The 24,663-nt window shown below is 45.4% G+C and overlaps 1 pseudogene; it reads left to right on the top strand.

The window, feature by feature from the left end:
- Window positions 1-1,881: 1,881 nt before the first annotated feature.
- Window positions 1,882-2,811, top strand: LOC120928152 (annotated as a pseudogene).
- The last annotated feature ends 21,852 nt before the right edge of the window (window positions 2,812-24,663 follow it).

Here is a 24,663-nt window from a genome sequence, read left to right on the forward strand (position 1 = left end):
AGATCGGTGATTTTTTTTTCACCGATTTCATGCTTTCCAGCCTGGAGGAGAGATGTGCGGTCTTATTGACCCTGCATCTCTCCTTAAAGAGGACCTGTCACACACTATTCCTATTACAAGGGATGTTTACATTCCTTGTAATAGGAATAAAAGTGATTAAAAAAAAATAAAATAAAAAAAAAAAGTGTAAAAAAAGAAATAAATATGTAAAAAAAATATTTTTTTAACGCCCCTGTCCCCAGTAGCTTTTGCGGAGAAGCGAACGCACACGCAAGTCCCGCCGAAATATGTAAATGCCGTTTAAACCACATATGTGAGGTATCGCCGCGTGCGTTAGAGTGCCAGCAACAATTCTAGCACTAGATCTCCTCTGTAAATCTAAACTGGTAACCTGTAAAAAAATTCAAAGCGTTGCCTATGGAGATTTTTAAGTACCGAAGTTTGGCGCAATTCCATGAGTGTGCGCAATTTTAAAGCGTGACATGTTAGGTATCTATTTACTCGGTGTAACATCATATTTCATATTTTACAAAAAAATTGGGCTAACTTTACTGTTTTGTTATTTTTTTAATTCATGAAACAATTTTTTTCCCAAAAAAAGGCGTTTGAAAAATTATTGCGCAAATAGCGTGCAAGATAAAACGTTTCAATGACCGTCGTTTTATTCCCTAGGGTGTCTGCTAAAAAAACATATATAATGTTTGGGGGTTCTGCGTAATTCTCTAGCAAAAAAATTATGATTTGTACATCTAGGAGAGAAGTGCCAGAATAGGCCTGGTATGGATGTGTGTATAACTGCCCTGTATGGAAGTGGTTAAAGTCCCAACCTTCCATTTTTTTTGAAACCCTCTTAGGGATGGAGGCCTGTGGTGGTGCAAACCACATGCCTTATATAAAGTCCCAACCCCACTTTTTCCTATAACATCCATTACAAAGGAAACTTTCTCTTTTTCCCTTGGATTCCTGCAGCAGTAGGTTTTCATCTCATATTTTTTTATTTTGATTGACTTATGCTGCGTACATACGGTCGGAAATTCTGCCAGCAAAAGTCCGATGTGAGCTTTTGGTCGAAAATTCCGACCGTGTGTATGCTCCATCAGACTTTTGCTGTCGGAATTTCCTCCAGCAAAAGACTGAGAGCTGGTTCCCAAATTTTCCTATCGGAAAATCCAATCATCTGTAACAATTCCGACGCATGCTCGGAAACAATTTGATGCATGCTCGGAAGCATTGAACTTAATTTTCTCGGCTCGTTGTAGTTTTGTATGTCACTGCGTTCTTGATGGTGGAAAGATCAGAGAACTTTTGTGTGACCATGTGTATGCAAGCCAAGCTTGAGCGGAATTCCGTCGGAAAAAACATCCAAGGTTTTTCCGATGGAAAATCCAATCGTGTGTACGCGCCATTAGTGGTTGGGTGAAGTCCATGAGGTATAAAGAGCAATTTGATCATTGAACTCACCGGTGATTGCTCCTGATTGAAATAATGACTTCAGGGGTGGACACCGTTTGTGAAGATTGGACAGCTGCACAGGGGCCCTTTGGGAGTCATGAGCCCTTTTCTACTATATGTGGGCAAGCTGGGTGCTAAATTCTAGGTGGAATATACTATCTTGACCCCAGTTGCATATTAGAAAATGAGAAAGTTAAGGGTATCAAAAAACTCTTCTTTGTCTGCTTGTATCTATTGATTTAATAAGTGTTTTTACTTAGTTGTTGTTGAATGGGGTGTCCCAAAATTCTTCTTAAACAGGAGCCTTTTAATACTATGTTTGACTGGCTTTGGATGGATAAAACCTTTAATAAACAGATTGTTGGATTGTTGGTTAATATTGCTAACTTACGTCTTGTATATATACAGTAGAGGAAAAACTGAAGAACCATGCAGAACGATACGTCTTCCCACCAGCTCCTGCTGACACTTGGCTTCAGAGAAATGGGTTCACTCCGGTACCTCTACAGTGCATTGGCCCTACTAGTTTATATCAGTGTTATTATGTTCAATGTTACCATTATCATAACCGTTTTGTTACACAAGAGTCTACAGGAGCCCATGTATATCTTTGTATGCGTACTGTGCATTAATGGCCTCTATGGGAGCACCTCTTTTTTTCCCAGTTTGATCTTCAATTTGGTCAACCACATCAACACCATTACTTATACTGGATGTTTGACGCAAGTATTTTGCATCCACACATACGCGGGGTGTGAAATGACCATCCTTGTCATCATGGCATACGATCGCTATGTGTGCATTTGCAACCCTCTGAGATACCACAGCATCATATCCTTATTTGTGGTCTTCAAGTTGGTGGCTTTGGCCTGGTTTTACACAATTATCCTGGTCGGTATACATTTGGTGTTGACCATCAGGCTTCCCATATGTGACACGGTCATACTAAAGGTCTACTGTGACAATTGGTCAGTGGTAAGGCTGTCTTGCATTGATGTTACTATAAATAATGGGTTTGGACTTTTTATCGCATCAACAGTTGTAGGCCCCATGCCGATGCTGATCATCATCTCCTACATCCAGATCCTAAGAGCCTGTATAAGGTCATCAAAGGGCTTTAGAGCAAAAGCTTTGCAAACCTGCACTCCTCACTTAATAACTGTTACTATCTACACTGCCAATTTGTTTTTTGAGCTCCTGATATATGGATTCATACCCGAAAGTTAAAATTATGAACTGAGGACAATCATGTCAGTGCAAGTCATAGCTTCTCCTCCTCTCCTAAATCCACTCATCTATGGTCTGAAGCTAAATGAGATAAAAGTAAAAATCATTCAAACTTTTTCCTTGAAAACTTAGGCCTCGTACACACGACCAGTTTCCTCGACAGAATCCATCAAGAAACTTGGGAGAGCTTTTTTGCCGAGGAAACCGGTCGTGTGTACGTTTTTCATCGAGGAAACCGTCGAGCAACTCGACGAGGAAAAAAGAGAACAAGTTCTCTTTTTCCTCGACGGGAGTCTCAATTTCCTCGTCGTGTTCCTCGTCGGGCTGGTTTTCGACAAGAAACTCGAGATTGTGTATGCTAAGAAACCCTCGCATGCTCAGGCCCCGTACACATGGTCGGACAAAACCGATGATAATGGTCCGACGGACCGTTTTCATCGGTTCACAGCAGAAGTGGCCTGACGGCCTGATATGCGTACACACCATCGTTCCAAAAACCGATCGGGTCAGAACGCGGTGACGTCAAACACACGACGTGCTGAATAAAACGAAGTTCAATGCTTCCAAGCATGCGTCGACTTGATTCTGAGCATGCGTGGGTTTTGAACCGATGCTTTTCTGTACTAACCATCGGTTTGGACCGATCGGGCAGCGGTCCATCGGTTCGGTTTTGGAGCATGTTTTAAAATTTTGGACCGAAGGAAAACAGACCGATGGGCTATACACACGGTCGGTTTGGACCGATGAAACTGAACCTCGGTCCATTCTCATCGGTTTTGTCCGACCGTGTGTACGGGGCCTCAGAATAAAGTATGAGACGGGAGTAAAAGTAGCGTTTGTAATGGAGATAGCACATTCGTCACGCTCTAACAGACTGAAAAGTGCAAATCGTCTCTCACCAAACTTTTACTTAACACGCAGTAACATGAGATTAGCAAAAGCAGCCCCAAGGGTTGTGCCAGTGGAATCGAACTTCCCCTGCCATCGTATGTGTTGTACGTCACCGCGTTTGAGAACGAGGAGATTTTGTCTTGACCGTGTGTACGCAAAGCAAGCTTGTCGCGTTCCTCGACAAGCCTACCAAGGAACTCGTTGAGGAAAACAATGTGTCTCGCCCGACGAGTTACTCGGTCGTGTGTACGAGGCCTGAGTGTCCATTTAAAAGCGTTAACTTTTCTCCAAAAAAAACTGATGTTTGGAAAGATACCAACAGACTGATTTTCCTGTTGGCTGCTTACTTTATTTTGGCTTCCAGACGTCTCCCAGGTCTGGTGAATTTTTACTTCCTTCAGAATTATGACGGAGCAGAAAAATTGGAACACCATGGTGCTTTATTTCTCTTGGAGATTTTGGCTTCCAGACGTCTCCCAGGTCTGCTGAATTTGTATCTACTTTACATCCTAAAGAATTACGATGGAGCAGTAAGATTATAACACCATGGTGTCTATCGGATGGGTTCAGGAAAAAATTGCTACTGAAATATCTCAAAGATATAAGAACACTTCAACTCTCCATGACTTAAAGTGGATGTAAACCCGAAAAAAACCATTTTTATTCCTTGATGTCACAATGTAGAGTATAAGATTTCCTATCATCTGTGCGCAGTCTTGCCACACAGAGTTAATCCAGCTCTGAGCAATCCTCTTTCATTGTTCAGTGAAATAAAACGGACTTACAGAGAAAAACCTTAGTCCGTTCCGCCCCCTTTGCTGAGAGTGACAGGTTATTTACATATCTCATGCACTAGTTTGGAGACAGGCATTATTTTTTAATTCCCACCCCCCACTCCTTTTCTGAAGTCATGTGGTTACTTTTCTGGATTTTGACTGGATGTTAGTGATCATAGCAGAATTTAGTGTAAGGGGAGTGTAGAGGTGGGCGGGGAGTCTACTGACATCACGACTCCACCCACAGAGCTCCAGACAACAGATCCACCCACAGAATCTGCAGTTTTTCAGTTCTTATAACAGACAGAGGGGAGACATTTGACAGGTAAGGATACATGCAGGAGGCGTCTATATCCTTGTAGATCAGTACTATGGCAGGAGATCAGAAAGGATGAGAGTGGCTTTACATCCACTTTAATGTGCACCTTTCAGTAACTTTACAAGTGTGCAAGAACAATTCCTGTATGTTGATTATGGAAAACGTACTTAGATTTCTTTTTTAATTAATAAAAATAATTACAGTATCATCATCGATATAAAGAAATAGAAGGGAAAATGTAAATTAAACAGTGTGGCCCGGATTCACGTAGATGCGTGTATCTTTGTGCGGGCGTAACGTATCCTATTTACGTTACGCCTCCGCAACTTTGACAGGCAAGTGCCGTATTCTCAAACCAAAGTTGCGTCGGCGTAGCGTAAATAGGCCGGCGTAAGCCCGCCTAATTCAAATGTGGTAGATGTGGGCGTGTGTTATGTAAATTTCATGTGACCCCACGTAAATGACGCTTTTTACGGACGGCGCATGCGCCGTCCGTGAAAGTATCCCAGTGCGCATGCTCCAAATTAACCCGCAAGAAGCCAATGCTTTCGACGTGAACGTAAATTACGCCCAGCCCTATTCGCGAACGACTTACGCAAACGACGTAAAATTTTCTAAATTTGACGCGGGAACGACGTCCATACTTAACACTGGTACGCCTCATATAGCAGGGGTATCTTTACGCCGGGAAAAGCCTAACGTAAACGGCGTATCTGTACTGCGTCAGCCGGGCGTACGTTCGTGAATTGGCGTATCTAGCTAATTTACATATTTCTAGGCGTAAATCAGCGGCCAGCGTAAATATGCAGTTAATATACAACGGCGTAAGAGACTTACGCCGGTCGGATCTAATACAAATCTAGGCGTAACTGATTCTAAGAATCAGGCGCATAGATACGACGGCTCGAACTCAGAGTTACGACGGCGTATCTGGAGATACGCCGGCGTAACTCGTACGTGAATCCGGGCCACAATGTTTAGTATCAATTGTATGTCTTGACTGCCTAATCTAACCTTAATCCAATTTAAACTACTGGGGTGCTGACTTCTTATCTCTTCTCCCATGCAGCCAGCGAGTTGAGAAGCGGGGTGAGGGGCCGAAAATGACTTCTCACCAGGCGGGGCCTCTAGTAATTTGGGGGCCCTCCGCAGCTTTGCAGGGCCCTAAGCGGCTTGCATAGTGAGCCTATAGGGCGGATCGGCCCTGGACCTAAATAAAAAATAGGATAACTCAGGCTATGATTTACGCTAAAATCAATGCAGTTTACTTAGATAAAGTGCCTAAATACGAAAAATGATGGCACCCCTGGGCAACCCATTTCTTTCCTCTACCCTGACAATGTTTAACCTTCAACCTTTTCAGTCCCAAGATCTCAAAGCCACGCTGCCGCATCCTCTCCTTTCTTCTCCTATTTTTTTTCTTTCCTTTCTTCTTACCTCTAAATTCTTTACATGTTCGATGGGAGCTTTTTGTCGGTTCTCAAATTTTCCTACAACAAAAAACATTCTCGTAAATTCCGACCATGTGTGGACAATTCCGACGCACAAAATTCCACGCATGCTCTGAATCAAGTACGAGATGGAAACGCTTGGTCTGGAAAAACGAGCGTTCGGAATGGAGCCCATTCGTCACGCTGTTACAGACTGAAAAGCACGAGGCTGAAAAGCGCGAATCGTCTCTCACCAAACTTCTACTAACGCGACTGGTATTGAACTTCCCTTTTAATAGTGCCGTCGTACGTGTTGTATGTCACCGCGTTCTTGGCGTTCGGAATTTACGACAACATTTGTGTGACAAGTTTGAGCCAACATGCATCGGAAAAAAATCCACCGTTTTATTGTTGGAATTTCCAATCGTCTGTACGCGGCATTACTATAGCTGCTCAGCAATGGATGTAGGTTTACAAGCCCCCTCCTCACATTCCTTACTCACACCGTATTGAGCTCACTCCCATGCACCATCAGGTTGTGTTCATTTAACCTCTTTACCACCGGGCCAATTTTGGCACTTCTCTCCTTCATGTAAAAATCAAAAAAATATTCATAGAAAATTAATCAGAACCCCCAAACATTATATATATTTTTTTTAGCAGACACCCTAGGGAATAAAATGGCGGCCATTGCAACTTTTTTTCTCGCACGGTATTTGCGCAATAATTTTTCAAACACCTTTTTTTGGGAAAAAAAAAACGGTTTCATGAATTAAAAAATAACAAAACAGTAAAGTTAGCCCAATTTTTTTGTATAATGTGAAAGATGATGTTACGCCGAGTAAATAGATACCTAACATGTCACGCTTTAAAATTGCGCACACTCATGGAATGGCGCCAAACTTCGGTACTTAAAAATCTCCATAGGTGACGCTTTAACATTTTTTACAGGTTACTATTTTCGAGTTACAGAGGAGATCTAGTGCTAGAATTGTTGCTCTCGCTCTAACGCACGCAACGATACCTCACATGTGGGGTTTGAACGGTGTTTACATATGTGGGCAGGACCTGCATGCGTGTTCGCTTCTGCGCACGAGATAACGGGGACAGGGGGCGTTTTGATTTTTTTTTTATTAGTTTATTATTATTTTACTTAATTCTTTTTATTTTTACACTTTTTTTACATTTTTTTATCACTTTTATTCCTATTACAAGGAATGTAAACATCCCTTGTAATAGGAATGTGTGTGACAGGTCCTCTTTATGCAGAGATGTTTGGTCAATAAGACCCCACATCTCTCCTCCAGGCTTACAAGCATGAAATCGGTGAAAAAAAAATCACAGATCACATGCCGACAGCTGCGATTGCGGCTTTGTTTACTTCCGGGTACCGGGCGTGATGTCATAACGTCACGCCCGGGCCTCCGACGGTCATAGAGATGACTGGTGACCATCTGGTCACCAGTCATCTCTATGCTTTCCAGCACCGCCGACCGATTCGCTCTCTGGGCCCCAGATGGCACGGGAGAGCCCGGAGAAGCACCGGATGGCGGCGGGAGGGGGGGACGTCCCTTCCCGCTGCCTATAAGAACGATCAAGCGGTGGGATCGCCACTTTGATCATTCTTATCGTGAACAGAATCGGCGGCTGAAGACGGCGATATCTGAATGATGCCTGTAGCTGCCCCCATCATTCAGATATCACCACACAAAACCGAGGACGTCCCAGGGACGTCCTTGGTCGGCAAGAGGTTAAGTTGGCCTCAGAGCCTTCTGACCATTCCTCCTTATTGGATTATCATTATGATGACATTTATCAATTTTCCTTTCTGTTAACGCCTCTGCTTGTGAACCACGTCCTACCGTTTAAATGTACTGAGAGTAACTTTCTGCTCAGTATTATCAGGGCTGGTGTAAGGGTTTTTGTCTACTTAGGCGAGGGTGCATTTTACCGGCACCCCCCCAGATATGTCCCTGACTGTTGCCGAACTGTTCCCACTTCTAAAAAAAAGTCTGTGATTGGGGTAACATGTAACATGTTACTGTTGCAGCAGCCCCGCTCCCCCTAAACCCTTTTGGGACAGTGGGGAGAGGATCCTCTCCCCACACTCGCTGTCGAAATAAAATAAAAAAAGAAGAGTTTTGTAAATGGGAGAACTACAAGTGCCAACAGTCTTTTCGGATGTTGGCTTGTAGTCCTTGATGAACTACCATGGCACCATTGAGCACTGTGGTAGTTCATTGATTCTTCCTGTCATTGTGTAACTGCCTGCCTGTACGAGGTACAAGCAGACAGATACAGTGACAGTCTGTAGGAGCATGAGATCGCACCCGCAATTTGCTGATCATATTTTTTTTACTTTAACTACGTAACACCCGCCCGCCGTCAAATGACGGCGGGCGGAATGCTCTATTGTTCCGATAGGACGTCATATGACGTCCTGTCATTTAAAGCCTCTTAGGCCCCGTACACACGAGAGGATCTATTTCAGCGGATCGGTTTCAGCGGATAGATCCGCTGGTGTGTACGATCCAGCGGATATTTATCCGCGGATATATTTCGGGCCGACCGATTTCTAAGAAATGCTAAGAAATCTATCCGCTGGAATCGGCTTCAGCGGATCGATCCGGTGGTCTGTACAGACTCACCGGATCGATCCGTCCGAACCCATCCCTCGCATGCGTCGTAATGATTCGACGCATTCGTGGAATTCCTTATATGACAGCATCGCGCACGTCGCCGCGTCATCATCGCGGCGACGGCGCGACACGTCATCGCGATGGGAATTTGGCGCGGATTTCGATCCGATGGTGTGTACACTCCATCGGATCAAAATCCTCTGAGGATTTATCCGCGGAAACAGTCGAGAGGACCGTATCCGCGGATAAATCCTCTCGTGTGTACTAGGCATAAGGCGCACGCGCGCACACCCGTCGCATCACTGGGAACACAGTGCGCGTGCCCAGCGGCCGCGATGGCCGCCGGGCACCCGCTATTGCCCAGTCGCACCTGCGATTGCCCTGTCAGGGAGAGAGGAGACCGATCTGTGTCCCTTGTACATAGGGACACAGATCGGTCACCTCCCCCAGTCACCCCCTCCCCCTACAGTTAGAATACACCCAGGATACACATTTAACCCCTTCCCCGCCCCCTAGTGGTTAACCCCTTCCCTGCCAGTCACATTTATACAGTAATCAATGCATATTTATATATTTATAGCACTGTTCACTGTATAAATGTGAATGGTTCCAAAAATGTGTCAAAAGTGTCCGATGTGTCCGCTATAATGTCGCAGTCCCGGAAAAAACGCAGATCGTCGCCATTCCTAGTAAAAAATAAATAAAAAATAAATCATTTTGTCCCCTATTTTGTAGGCAATATAACTTTTGCGCAAACCAGGTTATTGCGATTTTTTTTTTTTTTTTTTACCAAAAATATGTAGAAGAATACGTATCGGCCTAAACTGAGAAAAAATATATTTTTTTTTTAAAAAAATGGGATATTTATTATAGCAAAAAGTAAAAAATATTGTGTTTTTTTTTCAAAATTGACGCTCTTGTTTTGTTTATAGCCCAAAAAATAAAAACCGCAGAGGTGATCAAATACCACCAAAAGAAAGCTCTATTTGTGAGGAAAAAAAGGACGCCAATTTTGTTTGGGAGCCACATCGCACGACCGCGCAATTGTCAGTTAAATCGACGCAGTGCCGGAAGCTAAAATCTCGTCTGGGCAGGAACGGGGTGTATGTGCACAGTAGGCAAGTGGTTAAACAAAGGTTTTATTTTTTAAAAAGAAAGGCATGTACATATGAGGCACAGTAACGTACAGATGGCATCAATATTCAAAAAAAGTATGAATAGTTGGTTCACACATGGTAACATACAACGCATCTAGTAATTGGTAGCAATGACAGATAGTAGAGTTAGGGCCAACATACTAACCAATATAGTGGCAACAACCCAATAACATAAATCATGCCATATAAATGAAGGGGCACCCCTCCTTGATCATCTGCATGTGTCAGAGTCATTCAACCAGCGGTCCCATATCTTGTTGTATTTCGCTGGGCACCCTCTATTGATGTATGAGGCCCCGTACACACGTCCGAGGAACTCGACGGGCAAAACACATCGTTTTGCTCGTCGAGTTCATTGTGAAGCCGCCGAGGATCTCGGCGAGCCAAGTTTCCTCATTGACTAACGAGGAAATAGAGAACATGTTCTCTATTTGGCCCGACGAGTTCCTCGTCGGCTTCCTCGGCGAAAAGTGTACACACGACCGGGTTTCTCGGCAGAATACGGCTCCGATCGAGTTTCTGGCTGAATTCTGTCGAGAAACTCGGTCGTGTGTACGGGGCCTCCGTATTTTTTATAAGGCATCGTCCCGTTTATCTCCACCTTCCAACTCTGTCAGTTTAGGGGGAAAAGGTCTCATCCACTTCCTGGCAATGAGTTTTCTAGCCGAGAACAGTGTCTCCTGCAAGAAGATTTTAGTGCGTTTGTCTAGAACTTCTGGAAAAATACCCAGAAGGCACTGCTTGGGGTCCAGAGCTAGGGGTGAGCCCATGTTGACATGCAGAAAGGTGACCACCTGAGTCCAGAAGCCCCAGGTCTTAGGGCAGGACCACAGAAGATGAAAGAATGTACCTGTTTCCACACCACACATCGGGCATAGAGTGGATTGCTCCCTCCTGTATCTGGCCACCCTGACAGGGGTAAGGTACGTCCTATGTAAAATACAGATCTGGGTCAGCCTATCCGACAGTTTGGGGGATACCTCCCTACAGGACTCCAGTGCCTCCTCCCACTCCTCATCTTCAAGTTGGCCCACCTCCCTCTCCCAACAGGGTTTGAGAGCATAGGCAACCCTACCAAACCCAAAAATGGGAAGGTCCCCCAGTGGGTTTTTTTTAGCGGCTTGATGTTCTAGATAAATAGAAGTAGTTCGATAATATTGAAATAAAATCTTTACTAGGTTTCAACATTGAAGTAAATTGTACAACATGGTTGGAGCATTTTTAAAAAAGTGTAGATAAAATACATATAGTACACTCTGATTATACATAATTGAAGAAATAACAGTGGTAAAAAAAATCAACAACAATACAATGCATGTTACACTGTAGTTCAATTGGCTTCCATATGAGTACCCCGACGCGTTTCGACCTAAACTGTCACGGTCTTCTTCAGGGGAATTGTACTCTGATGGATTATAATTAGAAAAAATATTATTGAAGTTACATCCCTCAATCAAAATAGTTAACATCTGCTGAGAGGATAATGTTGAAATTATATTTACCACTCAAAGGTTAATGAAATGGCATATAATCAGAGATGGTTGCTGAGAAGTAAAAATGATCCGAAGACCCTACCAAACCCAGGGGTGGAAAGCATATTGTAAAATGATAAAATAAGGCCTTTTGGGTCCGAGCTTCTGGCAATGGCCATAATGTGATTGGGGGCGGGGGTTGGGGAGTCGACTGTGAGAAATGAGCCCGGAAGGCATGTCGCACCTGAAGAAATCTGAAAAACATGTGATTTTGGAGTGTATATTCCTCCCTGAGCCTATCAAATGTTTTGAGGCCTCCGTCTAGCAGCAGGTGATGCAAGTAGAGTATAGCCTGCGAACTCCAAATCCCAGGACCTGAATGTCACAGAGGTCTGTCAAACGTTTGTTATGCCATAGTGGCATGTAATCGCTATGAGTCGGTATCCCAATTTTGGTGGATGCCAAGTCCCATATACGCCTATAATGATGCAATAGGGGCTTGACTTCACTGCATGGATCAATGCTACCAGTCCCTACTACTATGGCATAAAGTGGGTCTCCGGTGCGCTGCGCCCATCTTGGACATATTAAGGTTCTAAAACGTTCACTGTCCGTTTTGTCAAGATGGAAGAGTTGAGAGAGCTGAGCCACAATATAATAGTGGTTAAAGTCGGGCAGAGCTGTTCCCCCCATATCCAACGGATTTTTGAGTGACTGCCAGGACAATTTATGCCTGTTATTTCCCCAAACAAATGGTTTGAGAAGGGCTTCTAGTGCTTTGAAGTATTTGAGAGGGAGATATGTAGGGGAGTGCCAGGGCACGTATAATACCTTGGGCAAAAGAACCATCTTTATAAGGTTTATGCGACCCCACACCCCTAATGGAAGACGAGCCCATGCTCTGAGCTTGACTGCTGATCATATTTATATGATATTTATATGTTATAGATGATATATTTATAAAAAATAAATGCAATTTTTTTTTTTACCTGAAAAAAGATTTGCATTTATTATTAGTTTTTTACAAAGGTGAACTTATCCATTAACCATTTCAGCCACGGAAGATTTGCCTGCTCAATGACCGGGCCATGTTTTGCTATTCGGCACTGCGTCGCTTTAACCGGTTAACGCCCGCCGCATGTACATATACGTCCACAGAATGGCACGTACAGGCAGATGGGCGTACATGTACGTCCCCGCCTTTCCGCGGGTCGGGGGTCCGATCGGGACCCCCCCGGTACATGCGGCGTTCGGTAACCCGCGGGGAGCGATCCGGGATGAGGGGGCGGCTATTCGTTTCTAGCCACCCCCTCGCGATCGCTCCCCGGAGCTGAAGAACGGGGAGAGCCGTATGTAAACACGGCTTCCCCATGCTTCACTCTAGCGGCTGCATCGATCGAGTGATCCCTTTTATAGGGAGACTCGATCGATGACGTCAGACCTACAGACACACCCCCCTACAGTTGTAAACACACACTAGGTGAACCCTAACTCCTACAGCGCCCCCTGTGGTTAACTCCCAAACGGCAACTGTCATTTTCACAATAAAGAATGCAATTTAAATGAATTTTTTGCTGTGAAAATTACAATGGTCCCAAAAATGTGTCAAAATTGTCCGAAGTGTCCGCCATAATGTCGCAGTCACGAAAAAAATCGCTGATCGCCGCCATTAGTAGTAAAAAAAATAATAATAATAAAACTAGTCCCTATTTTGTAAACGCTATCAATTTTGCGCAAACCAATCGATAAACGCTTATTGCGTTTTTTTTTTACCAAAAATAGGTAGAAGAATACGTATCGGCCTAAACTGAGGAAGAAATAAATTATATATGTTTTTGGGGGATATTTATTATAGCAAAAATTAAAAAATATAATTTTTTTTTTCAAAATTGTCGCTCTATTTTTGTTTATAGCGCAAAAAATAAAACCGCAGAGGTGATCAAATACCACCAAAAGAAAGCTCTATTTGTGGGGGGAAAAGGACCCAATTTTGTTTGGGAGCCACGTCGCACGACCGCGCAATTGTCTGTTAAAGCGACGCAGTGCCGAATCGCAAAACCTGGCCTGGGCATTTAGCTGCCTAAAGGTCCGGGGCTTAAGTGGTTAACTGACAATTTTGCGGTCATGCGACGTTGTACCCAAACAAAATTGACGTTCTTTTTTTTCCCCACAAATTTCTTTTGGTGGTATTTGATCACCTCTGCGGTTTAAATTTTTTGCGCTATAAACAAAAAAAGACCGACAATTTTGAAAAAAACACATTATTTTGTACTTTTTGCTTTAATAAATATCCCCAATTTTTTTCCTCAGTTTAAGCCGAAATGTATTCTTCTACATATTTTTGGTTAAAAAAAAATCACAATAAGCACATATTGATTGGTTTGTGCAAAAGTTATAGGCCCGGATTCACAGACAGCAGGCGCACATTACGCCGCTGTAACGCAAATAATATACGCTACGCCAACACAGCGCAGAGAGGCAAGCCTGGAATTCACGAAGCCAGTGCTCCCTACGCTGCGCTGGGTTTCGAAGGCGTACACCGGAGTAGGTGGAAGTGGGCGTGAGCCATGCAAATCAGGCGTGACCCCATGCAAATGATGTTTTAATTGTTCAGACTGGAGACTGGACTATGCAAATGCCCTCTATCTAGGACTCCCCAAATACCAAATCACTTGTCTGCAAGTCGTTCAAAATACGGCCGCTCGACTTGTGACTGGAAAAAAAACATGGGAATCAATTTCATCTTCATTGAGATCCCTTCACTGGTTGCCAGTAAAAGACAGAATCACTTTCAAGGCACTCTGTCTAACGCATTATTATTATTATTATTATTATTATTATACAGGATTTATATAGCGCCAACAGTTTACGCAGCGCTTTACAACATCAGGGAAGACATTATAGTTACAATACAATTTAATACAGGAATGATCAGAGGGCCCTGCTCGTTAGAGCTCACAATCTAGAAGGGAGGGTGAAGTGGAACAGAGGGTAGTAGATGTGGGGGGTGATCAGGTGGGCAAAGTTAAAATACAGTTGTTAGGTGTGGGTAGGATAGGCTTCTCTGAAGAGGAGGGTTTTCAGGGATCCTCGAAAAGCTGAAAGAGAAGGAGATAGACGGATAGTTTGGGGTAAGGAGTTCCATAGGCTTGGAGAGGCTCTGGAAAAGTCCTGGAGACGAGCATGGGAGGAGGTGATGAGAGAGCTAGAGAGCAGGAGGTCTTGAGAAGAACGAAGAGAGCGATTAGGTTGGTATTTGGAGACTAGGTCAGTGATGTAGCAGGGGGCAGAATTGTGGATGGCTTTGTAGGTCGTAGTTAGTATTTTGAATTTAATTCGTTGGGCGAGCGGAAGCCAGTGGAGGGATTGACATAGAGGAGTAGCAGAGACAGAGCGGTTGGTAAGGTGGATAAGTCTGGCTGCAGCATTCATGGTGGATTGAAGGGGGGTTCAATCCATCATGTATTCTGGGAAATGCCCCCCAATATCTATGCGAAAAACTAAAAGCTCACAACACCAATCGCGTTCTGCGATCCACCAATCAAAATATACTCCAGATACCCAAAGCCAGATACAAGTCCAAAGGAGAACGAAGATTTACGGTCCAAGGTCCCAGATTATGGAATGCTCTACCAACCAGCATCTGGTTGGAGGTAAACCACTTGGCCTTCAGGAGAAAGATCAAAACCCATCTCTTCTGAGGGTCCAGGGAATGGATGCTAAGCGCCCAGAGGCGATTCAGTTTGCATGTGTTGCGCTATATAAGTTTCTCACTCACTCATTAAAGTTCATGTGTGTGTAAAGGCAGCTGTCCCAATACTTTTGGTAATATAGTGTTTAATATGAGTTTACTAATGACTGACTTTTTTTGATTGTAAAAAACAATATACATACCTTTTCTGAAGCCGATCCGGTCTCCAGCGGCGGAAGCTATGTGTAGGAGACAGCTGACAATGGCTGGGAAATGCCTGGGAAGTGACATCACCCATAGACCTAATATGGGGCTTCCCTTGTTGGCTGCTTCTTCACACACACCTACACAGAGGAGCCGCCGCTGACAGCTTAGCGTGGGACCGAACCAGAGCGGCTACAGAAAAGTTATGTTTAGCGATTTTTTTTTGCTTTACAGGGCTAGATAGGTTAGTCTTAGATTGTGGCTGCCAGTAGATTTAGAGAAGCAAGACCAGAGACAAGGGAAAGATGTAACCCACAGAAACCTGTGAGACCTTTAAGAGAGAATACCTGAGCCGGGACTCCCAGATCACGGACTTTAAGAACTCTTACCTTGGGAAGGTATGCACTGGTCAGCCTATGGTTAGAGAGTTAGGAAGAGACATTGCAGAATGTTCGCTAGGCTGCTGGAATGTACGGTCAAAATTTTAGTAAAGTATTCTCAACTGTTTCGTGCCTGGTCTGAAGTTACTCAAAGGGGTGCATGAAGGTACATGGCAAATCGAAAACAACAGGGCCTGTAAGCACATATGGGGATGAAGAGGATGGAACAGAAGGCCATCATGAAGGGTTAACCTCAGCAGAGTAGTGTCTAGTGTGCTAGACTAGTATTTTTGAGTAGGTAAATTGTTCAGGCTGCCAGCCAAGCCAGTGTGTTTACTGGGTCAGGGTTTGAGTGACTCAGGGAGGGCTGGATGACTCACTCTTTGATGCCTCCCCATACTTCAAGAAACTTGGAGAAATTCTAGAAGAATGGGAGTGGAGGTTAGGAGGAGCTGGGATTGGTCAGGGCCCTCATGACAGATGGGTTGGCAGGGGACAGCCCCCCTCAAATACTCTGGGTCAGCTCAGCTGGGGCAATAGAGTTTGGGTGGAAGTTGAAGATGGAGTGTTAGGCTGTCGGCAGCCCTTGAGGGTAGCCCTCTAATCTGGTGGGGTCGAACCTGGCCTGGGCTTGGGTGTGGAAGGGACCTTCTTCACTATACACAGAGGTGTCCTGACCAGAGGCACAGGAGCAAGTGGAGGACAGGAGAATCTCCAGGGAGGAAGACCGTCATGATCAGGCGTCGGGCTCGAAGACCAGTAGCAATAGCAGTGGCAGGTCAGGCATACAGGCAGTCACTTCTGGCAGGTGACACAGGCTCATCTGAGGTGCGGAGTCTAAGTACTAGCTGGTGTTCACCAGAGCTCCTGATGGTGGAGATGGATTTAGCTGCGAGCTAGTACCAGGTCGCGGTCCTCAGATTTGCCCCACCAGGGTGTGAGCAAGCCGGGGTACAGTAGCGGATAAGCAGACAAGGATGAAGCAGCAGCGTGGTCAGTAAACAAGCCAAGGGATCAATCACAATGGCTGCAGGTTGGGATCAAGCAGAAGAGTAGTCAAAGAACAGGCCGAGGGTCAAACACGGGGTGGTTGCAGATTGGGATCAGGCAGTTAAGTAGTCCAGGAACAGGCCGAGGGTCAAACACGGGTGGTAGCAAATACAGATGGCAGCTGGGCAGACAAATGGCAAGGCACTGGCTGGGAAGGCACAATAACCTGGCAAAGAGGAAGTGCTAAGACAAGGCTTTTATATTATTATTATTTATTATTATACATGATTTATATGGCACCAACAGTTTGCGCAGCGCTTTATAGGAATTTCATGGGAGGAGCAAGGGGTTCAAGTTTCAGCTGCAATCAAGACACCAAGCAAAGTAGTCTAATGGATCCTATAGGTTTATCCAGCAGATCAGGCAGGGAACTGTCCAGCATCCCAGAGAGCTCAGTGGGAAGAGACAAGAAGAGGTTCAAGCCCAGGTCCTGACAAAGACAGCCAGGTGGGCTGGTGAGTGTACAGTCAGAGGACTGAGAGGTATGCCTTAGAGGACTGAGGAGAGCAGTCTGAGATGGATGCAGAGTAAATCTGAGAGGACTGTGAAGTCTTAGCCAGGAGGGCTAGAGAAAGGGGCAGCTGCAGCCAGGTGGGCAGAGGAGGTGGTGCTGGGATTAGTAGCCACAAGAGGAGGACAGCTGGGCACTTGGACTTTTTTCTACACGACCAAAGGGGTCTGCAGGCTCTGCCTGCAAAGGACATTTGCTTTTGGTCTCATTGAGCTCTTGCCAGACTATCTATACAGTGCCAGCTGGTCCTGGGAGTTTTTGTTCTACAAGCAAGATTGTGCTGGAGGTAGAGGCAAAGTGTACTTACGGACTGTATTCAGTTGTGTCCCTAAAGAGTTCTACTACTTTGATCAAGTGGGCAACCCATAATACCCTAAATCCTATTTAAGCTCAATACCCCTAATAAACTACAAAAACAAACCTGCAAGGACTTCTTCTTGTCTCCAGAGTGCTGTGGAAAATGCTGTGTGCCTGACTGAGCAAGGTGGAAAATACTTCATTCACCGGGGGCTCCTGTCGTGGTAGTGCTACAGAAGTATGTGTTAGTGTGTAGTCGCTACGGGTAACCATGAACTGGTGGGAATGTAATAACAACAGACAGTGGAAAGTGGTACCAGGCATGGGTGATAGGTCCTCTGGTAGCGAGGAGGTCAGGGCTCTGACTCCCTCTTCAGCGGTTGGTGCCCCATAGCATTCAGAACTGAACTGGCGGTATGGAGACCCAAACAAGGTGGCAGAGAAATGCTGGAATGGTGGAGTAGGACAAAGGCTCAGAGGTGTCCCTCTCTAAATACTACGTTCTGGGAGACAAGGGCCCAGATTCACAAAGCACTTACGCCGACGTATAACACGTTACGCCGACGTAAGTGCCAATGTGCGCCGACGTATGTGTGCAGCAGACCCACGAACCAACATGCGCCTAAAAACAGGCTACACCCTGCCGACGTAGCTTGCACACGCCGGCGTAGGGTGGGCGCACATATGGGCTGGGCGCATGTTGCTGCTCCAATTGATTAGCCATTCAAACATGCGCAGTTCGTGATACGTACCTCTCTAGTGCTCGGCCCATCATTTGCATGGGGTCACGCCCACTTCCACCTACGCCGGCGTGCACCTTCGAAACTTACGCCACTCTGGCGCAGCGTTGGGAGCACTGGCTCGCTGAATGCAATGCTTGCCTCTCCGCGCTACGTTGGCGTGGCGTACGGTGTTTACTCTACGGCGGGGTAATGTGCGCCTTGCTCTCTGTGAATCTGGGCCAAGGTGTGCAGAGATATGGGACATCGTTTTTCACAGGAGGAATCTTTTTGTTACACAGCTGCACAAGGTGTATGGCTCAGTTCTTTTCCGCCTTCAGACCACACGTTCAGACCAAATATCGCCCATCCAAAGCGCGGTGACGTACAACACGTACGACGGGACTATAAAGGGGAAGTTCCATTCACCCTTTGGGCTGCTGTTGCTGATCCTTGTGTTAGTAAAAGTTTGGTGAGAGACGATTCGTGCTTTTCAGCTTCGTGCTTTTCAGTCTGTTACAGCGTGACAAACGCTAGTTTTACCAGAACGAGCGCTCCCGTCTCATAACTTGCTTCTGAGCATGCACGTTTTTTTTCCCCTTGGAAAAGCATACACATGACCGGTTTTCCCAACAGGAAAAAGTCCACCGGGAATCCAGACGGGAAAAAAGAAAGCTGGTTCTCTTTTTTTTTCGGCAGCTTTCTCGTTGGGAAAACTGTGATGGAGCATACACACATACACAGACATATCTTTCTAGTAATAGCTGTACAACTTTCCAGAAATATATCAATCAAAATGCTCCTCCTAACTGCTGTTACCTGTGGTTCTTCTTCTGTTGCTTACAAATGTTTTTGCCACTCACTTCAGGTCAGGATTTCCTTTGATGTGATGATGAGTAGGCACTGGCAGCATATCACTCGGCGGCTCGGCCACTGACTGCACTGAGTGAGTGGCCGCTGGCCGGATCTACACAACATGTACACAGGCAAGCAGCCAATCACTGAAGAGGAGCAGTGGCCACTGCGGAAATGCCGCTGGCAACTACAACACCTTCTTGACGATTCCAGGCAGTGCAATTGCCCCCCCTTGCCCCTACCTGCGGACACCCATGCTTGTGGGTTTAACTAATCCAAGTGTATAAAAAACAATGACTTCCCTGAGCCATGTCTCTGTGAAGTACTAACACTGACTGAGGAAACATGGAAGAAACAGTGATGGGCTAGCTAGGATTGAACTAACGTGCCCTAAATAGGTTTTATTGCTGTAAACCGGCAAAAGATGTTAGCATACGTCCATCAATAATAACCTGATGTAGTTTATTACAACACAGAAAAAATACATACAGTATAAGTGGTACAGAACGCAAAGCGCCCCTGGTCTACATCCTATGTGGCCAGTATGGTCAATATATTGAGCCTGGAGTGGTAAGAGCTGAGCACATCTGGGCTCATGGGGAACTCCATATTTCATCTTGTTTTAGTCTTTTATTGCCCCACCCCAGATAAAAAATAAAAGAATAACTCCCCCCCCCCCAATTTATCAAGAAAGTATTAAAGATACACTGTATGGTAAAACGTTCATGGACATAAATGCCACATCTTTATGAGCCTGCTGGACATCCCATTCCAAAACGATAGGCATTAATTTAGAGCTGTTCCCCATTGTGACTATAATGGCCCCCACACTTCTTGGTAGGTACCACAAGATTTTGGAAGGTAGTTGTGGGAATTTGTGCCCATTCAATTTAAAGATAATTTGTGAGGTTGGGTACTGATGTTGCGTGAGAAGACCTAGTTCATATTTAATGTTCCAGTCCATCCCAATGGTGTTCAGTAGGGTTGAGATCAGGGCTCTGTGAGGGCCACTGAAGTTCCTTTACACCAAGATTTGACCTTATAAATACTTTGGGAGTGATAAGGCATTATGGGTGCACCATGTCTTCAATATGTGTGTGGGTTGGTACAGTGTGGTGTGGCGGCACTAACACACACACACAGTTCAGGTGCAAATGGTAGACCTTGTATTGAAGTAAAGGCAAAAAGTTCACAACATCCCGAAAGGAGGAGGAGGCCCAACCAGGAACACCCACGGGCACCAACAGCGTGTCATGGAGCGGGTATCAGCTGAACTGACAGCATCAGTCTGAAGGGGCAAAATGCGGCCTGGCCCGTTCCAAGCACAAACGGTAAGGTGTCCAAAAAGAGTGCAGAGGCCTAAGCTTTCCCTACTCGACTGGAACCTTTCCCTGCCGCTAATACTGTCGCTGACAAATAGATGACCTGTCCCTGCACTGCCCACACACGAATGCATGTCGAACCCAGTGGTCAGGCTCTTAAATGGACTCTGCCACACCTAAGATGGTGTCCAGAGTCATATGGGTGACCAGCATCCAATTGGATTGCTGCCCCAGTGACTCAGGAAGCCATAATGGAACCAGGGGTCAAGTCCTGGGGAAAAAAGTGTGGGAACTCCCACCCAAGATCCACTCCCCCACAAAAAATAAAAATGATACGCTCATATGCATAAATACTAAACCGCATGTTCTTTCTAAATCCGGCGATAACTCGTGGCAAACCTCCGCAATGTCTCCTGGGAACAATGACAAAAGCTCCCAGGAGACATTGCGGCATGGAGGAAGTGACGGAATACCCGCACACTACCCGATGAATCCATATACAGGAAGGGGCCAGTAACATAAAGGATTACTAAGGTTCGCCTGCCCCTGACAGTGACTCGAGCTGGGCATCGCCACTTAGTGAAGGATTGGCTCGGGCGGCTCGACTGCTCTCGGCTGCTCTAGTTCTGCAAAGGGAACTGAGTTCCTGCTGTGAAAAAAGTGCAGGGACTCCATTCCCACGCGTTCCCGCAGGACTTGAGCCCTGAATGGAACCATGTTCCTTATGACTTCCTCTCCCTCTGCAATGCCGCTGTGGTTGCATGCCACCTGCAGTGTAGACAACAAACTGTACCTGCCTACATGGGTACTAATGCTAATTCTTTATAAACAAAGGGAAATAAGAGGACATGATGTATCCATAATACACTATATTGTCAACAGTATTGGTACGCCTGTCTTGCTGCTTACCTGCACATGAACTTTAAAGTGGTGTGACAGGAAGTCAGGTAAATCTGGGGGTGTTGTCACAGACGGGAGATACATTTCTGCCTTGTTTAGAAAATTCACCAATTACTATCAGGTGTCGGCTGCAGAGGTAGCCAGAAAGGTTTAAGGACGTTGGATATCTTCAGCTGTTCAGAATGAGGCAATTAAGGCCTCTATAAGTTGTCCAGAGGACTACTACTGAATGCTGCATCCTGAGGCTTGTTGAGTTAAGGAGAGCAGTGAGCTGAGGAAGACTTCTGAAGGTGAAGTGGTTGTTGATATTTTTGCTGTGTAATAAAAAAATCAAAAAGACTATTGTTTTTTGCTGGAAGACCAGCAGTATCTGCCCAGCAATAGGCTGTGCCAGACTCCATAGGTAGGTTCCTGTGTTGTGAAGGTAGACGGCTCAAGTGGCCAGGGTTTATTTTATGTTTTGTTTATGCTGTTTGGATGCTTGCACTTGTTTCCAGCAATATGGAGGAATACACCATAATCCTTGTTTTTCAACCACCCTCGGCTGCCTCTCTGTATAGTTCAGTGTGTAGTGAACCCACTCAGGAGGTCACACACCCCCACTACCAAGCTAACCCCTTACAGTGGATATACAACCTCCATACACCCAGTGAAGTGAACAGCCTCAGATGATACACAGAGATGAACCAAATCTCCCTACATAGGTTTTATATGTATATCTGCTGTCTTCACATTTATATACTGTTTAGAAAGTTCAGATCGTGTTAGGAAATTTTCTCTTCCTGTTTAACACAGAGTGTGATGTCTGGGCGTACAGCCAAGATAGCTAATATTGCTGATTGGCGGAAAGGCACACACCCATTCTACTCATAGGCAGAGACTCTCAGAGGTGTTTTGTAACAGGGCCAGCTCCCCGCTAATCTATTTATAGCAACTTCCCCGGACGGAAATTTAAGGCTGCTTTTATCTGATGTGTCCGAGAATTTGTCAGGAGTTATCAGGTTGATAAAAGAAGAACGGGTCAGGAGAGAGCTACAGGACTTAATAGACAAAATAGTGCAGATATATGTGCCCAGCTCAAATTTCATGAGTTGGGTTTACATCCTGTAGCGCCTTGCTCCTGTTGGGTAAGCACTGTTTTGTAAATTTAGTTATCTGAGCTGTAGTTTAGCTCAGAGGATTATACCAAATTATGGGTTTCTGTTTCAGTCTGGCTGCGTTGCACATCTTCCACTTGGCTGTGGGTGTCGCTGTCACCAGGAGTCAAGGTTGGAATTTGCAATGGGCTGGGTATATTGAGTGCCTTCTTCCCAGAAGCAGACCAGTGGGCGTGGTCTACCCGCTGTGCATTCCGGGGGAGGGTACTTAAGGGACAGACACTGTTCTGGCGGGGTCTTCCGATCCTGACCTGATGGCCCTTCTGGCCTCAGGGATGTGTCAGCAGTTTTCCAGTCTCGGGGCCTGCCGGCCCGAGGCTCTGCAACTGAGAGTAGGCCCAGGAGTTTCTCGGGCCTACTAGTCCGTGTATGGTCCTACGCGGTCTCATCTGCGGGGAGAAGCTGAACAATTGGGGATTCAATTGAAGGACGCATCCTGGCCAATTTACCTCACTGTGCTGCCGGCCTGGCTGAAAGATCCTGGCACCGTGAGCTGTGTACTTTCTGTGGAACTTTGCAAAGTGCGTATGTGGTTACACGATCTGGTGGCAGAAGATTGTGAAACGACTCGACTGCACTCTTCAAGTCTGGATGCCAAGCGCCTTGAGGCGATTAAGTTCGCATTTGTTGCGCTATATAAGTTTCTCACTCACTCACTCTGTGGCAGAGACTTTGAACGAGCTTTGCATCAGCTGCTAGGTCAGTGAGAGTAGGCCTATCCGGTGGTTGCTGAATCCAGTGTGGAACCGATTCATCCTCTGGATCTAAGAACGCACCCGTGATCCGCAAAGCAAGGTACCTGAACCTCCCCTACCCCTCTACCCCTCTGTTGGAACTGTTTAATAAAACCCTTGAAGAAAGAGAAACCAAGTGTTGGTGTAGACATTTATGAAAGACTCTTCAAGAGGGACCCCTAAGACGAGTGTGGTGAACAGCAAGGTAATGGCAGGCCCAAATCTAAACCAGCAGCTCCTTCGGGGGTAGTGCTACAATCCACTTTAATGGCATCCCAGTCTTAGTCCATAGAGTTCAATATTGAGTTGACCCGCCCTTTGCAGCTATAACAGCTTCAACTCTTCCGGGAAGTCTGTCCACAAGGTTTAGGAGTGTGTCTATGGGAATGTTTGATCATTCTTCCAGAAGAGCATTTGTGAGGTCAGGCACTGATGTTGGACAAGAAGGCCTGGCTCTCAGTCTCCACTGTAATTCAGCCCAAAGGTGTTCTATCGGGTTGAGGTCAGGCCAGTCAAGTTACTCCACCCTAAAATCGCTCATCCGTGTCAACCTTGCTTTTTGCACTAGTCCAAATCATTTGGTGGAGGGGGGATTATGGTGTGGGGTTGTTTTTCAGGGGATGGGCTTGGCCTCTTAGTTCCAGTGAAGGGAACACTTAAAGTGGAGGTTCCATCAAAAAAACAATTTTGCTTTAAACTGTAGCTTACGACTAAAAAAGAAAAAAAAAAGATTTTTTTTTTTTACTCATCTGTAAATGCCTGTTGCTATGCGGTCCCACGAAATCTGCCTTTGAAACCACCTAGGATTCTGACATCATGTCCCTCTAATGCTCCTGGGAAATGTGTGTCATCATTTCCCAGGATGCAGTGCGCTACCCAATTATCACTCCCCATCCAAGACTTCCAGGAAGTAAGTGCCTGTAGGCTTCACAATGCCCACAAGCAAAATGACAACGGTGTAGATATAGTTTTATAAACTATCTTTTTTGAATATCTATGCGGATCAGCGGTGGATTGTAAAATAGTAAGTGACCGGATTTATATTATAAAAACGCAGGATGAAAGGACATACATTTAAAAAATGCTAATTGTGGTTGGAACTCCGCTTTAAGACGTCAGCATACCAAGACATTTTGGACAATTTCATGCTCCCAACGTTGTGGGAACAGTTTGAGGACGGCCCCTTCCTGTTCCAACATGACTGCGCACCAGTGCACAAATATCTACAAAGTGAACAATAAAAACCTGATGGGGAACCTAATCATCCCCTACGATCACAGTATTCACAAAGCACTCGCTCCCAACGTTGCGCCGGCGTACCGTAAATTGGCCGGCGTAAGCCCGCCTAATTCAAAGTAGGAAGGTAGTGGGCGTGATACATTTAAATTAACCGTGACCCCATGCAAATTAAGGGCCGAACGAACGGCGCATGCCCCATTCACGTAGTACTACGTAAACAACGGAAAATACGACGGCTGTT

The sequence above is a fragment of the Rana temporaria genome, chromosome 2, assembly GCF_905171775.1.
Source record: "Rana temporaria chromosome 2, aRanTem1.1, whole genome shotgun sequence".
In the NCBI taxonomy this organism is placed as follows: domain Eukaryota; kingdom Metazoa; phylum Chordata; class Amphibia; order Anura; family Ranidae; genus Rana; species Rana temporaria.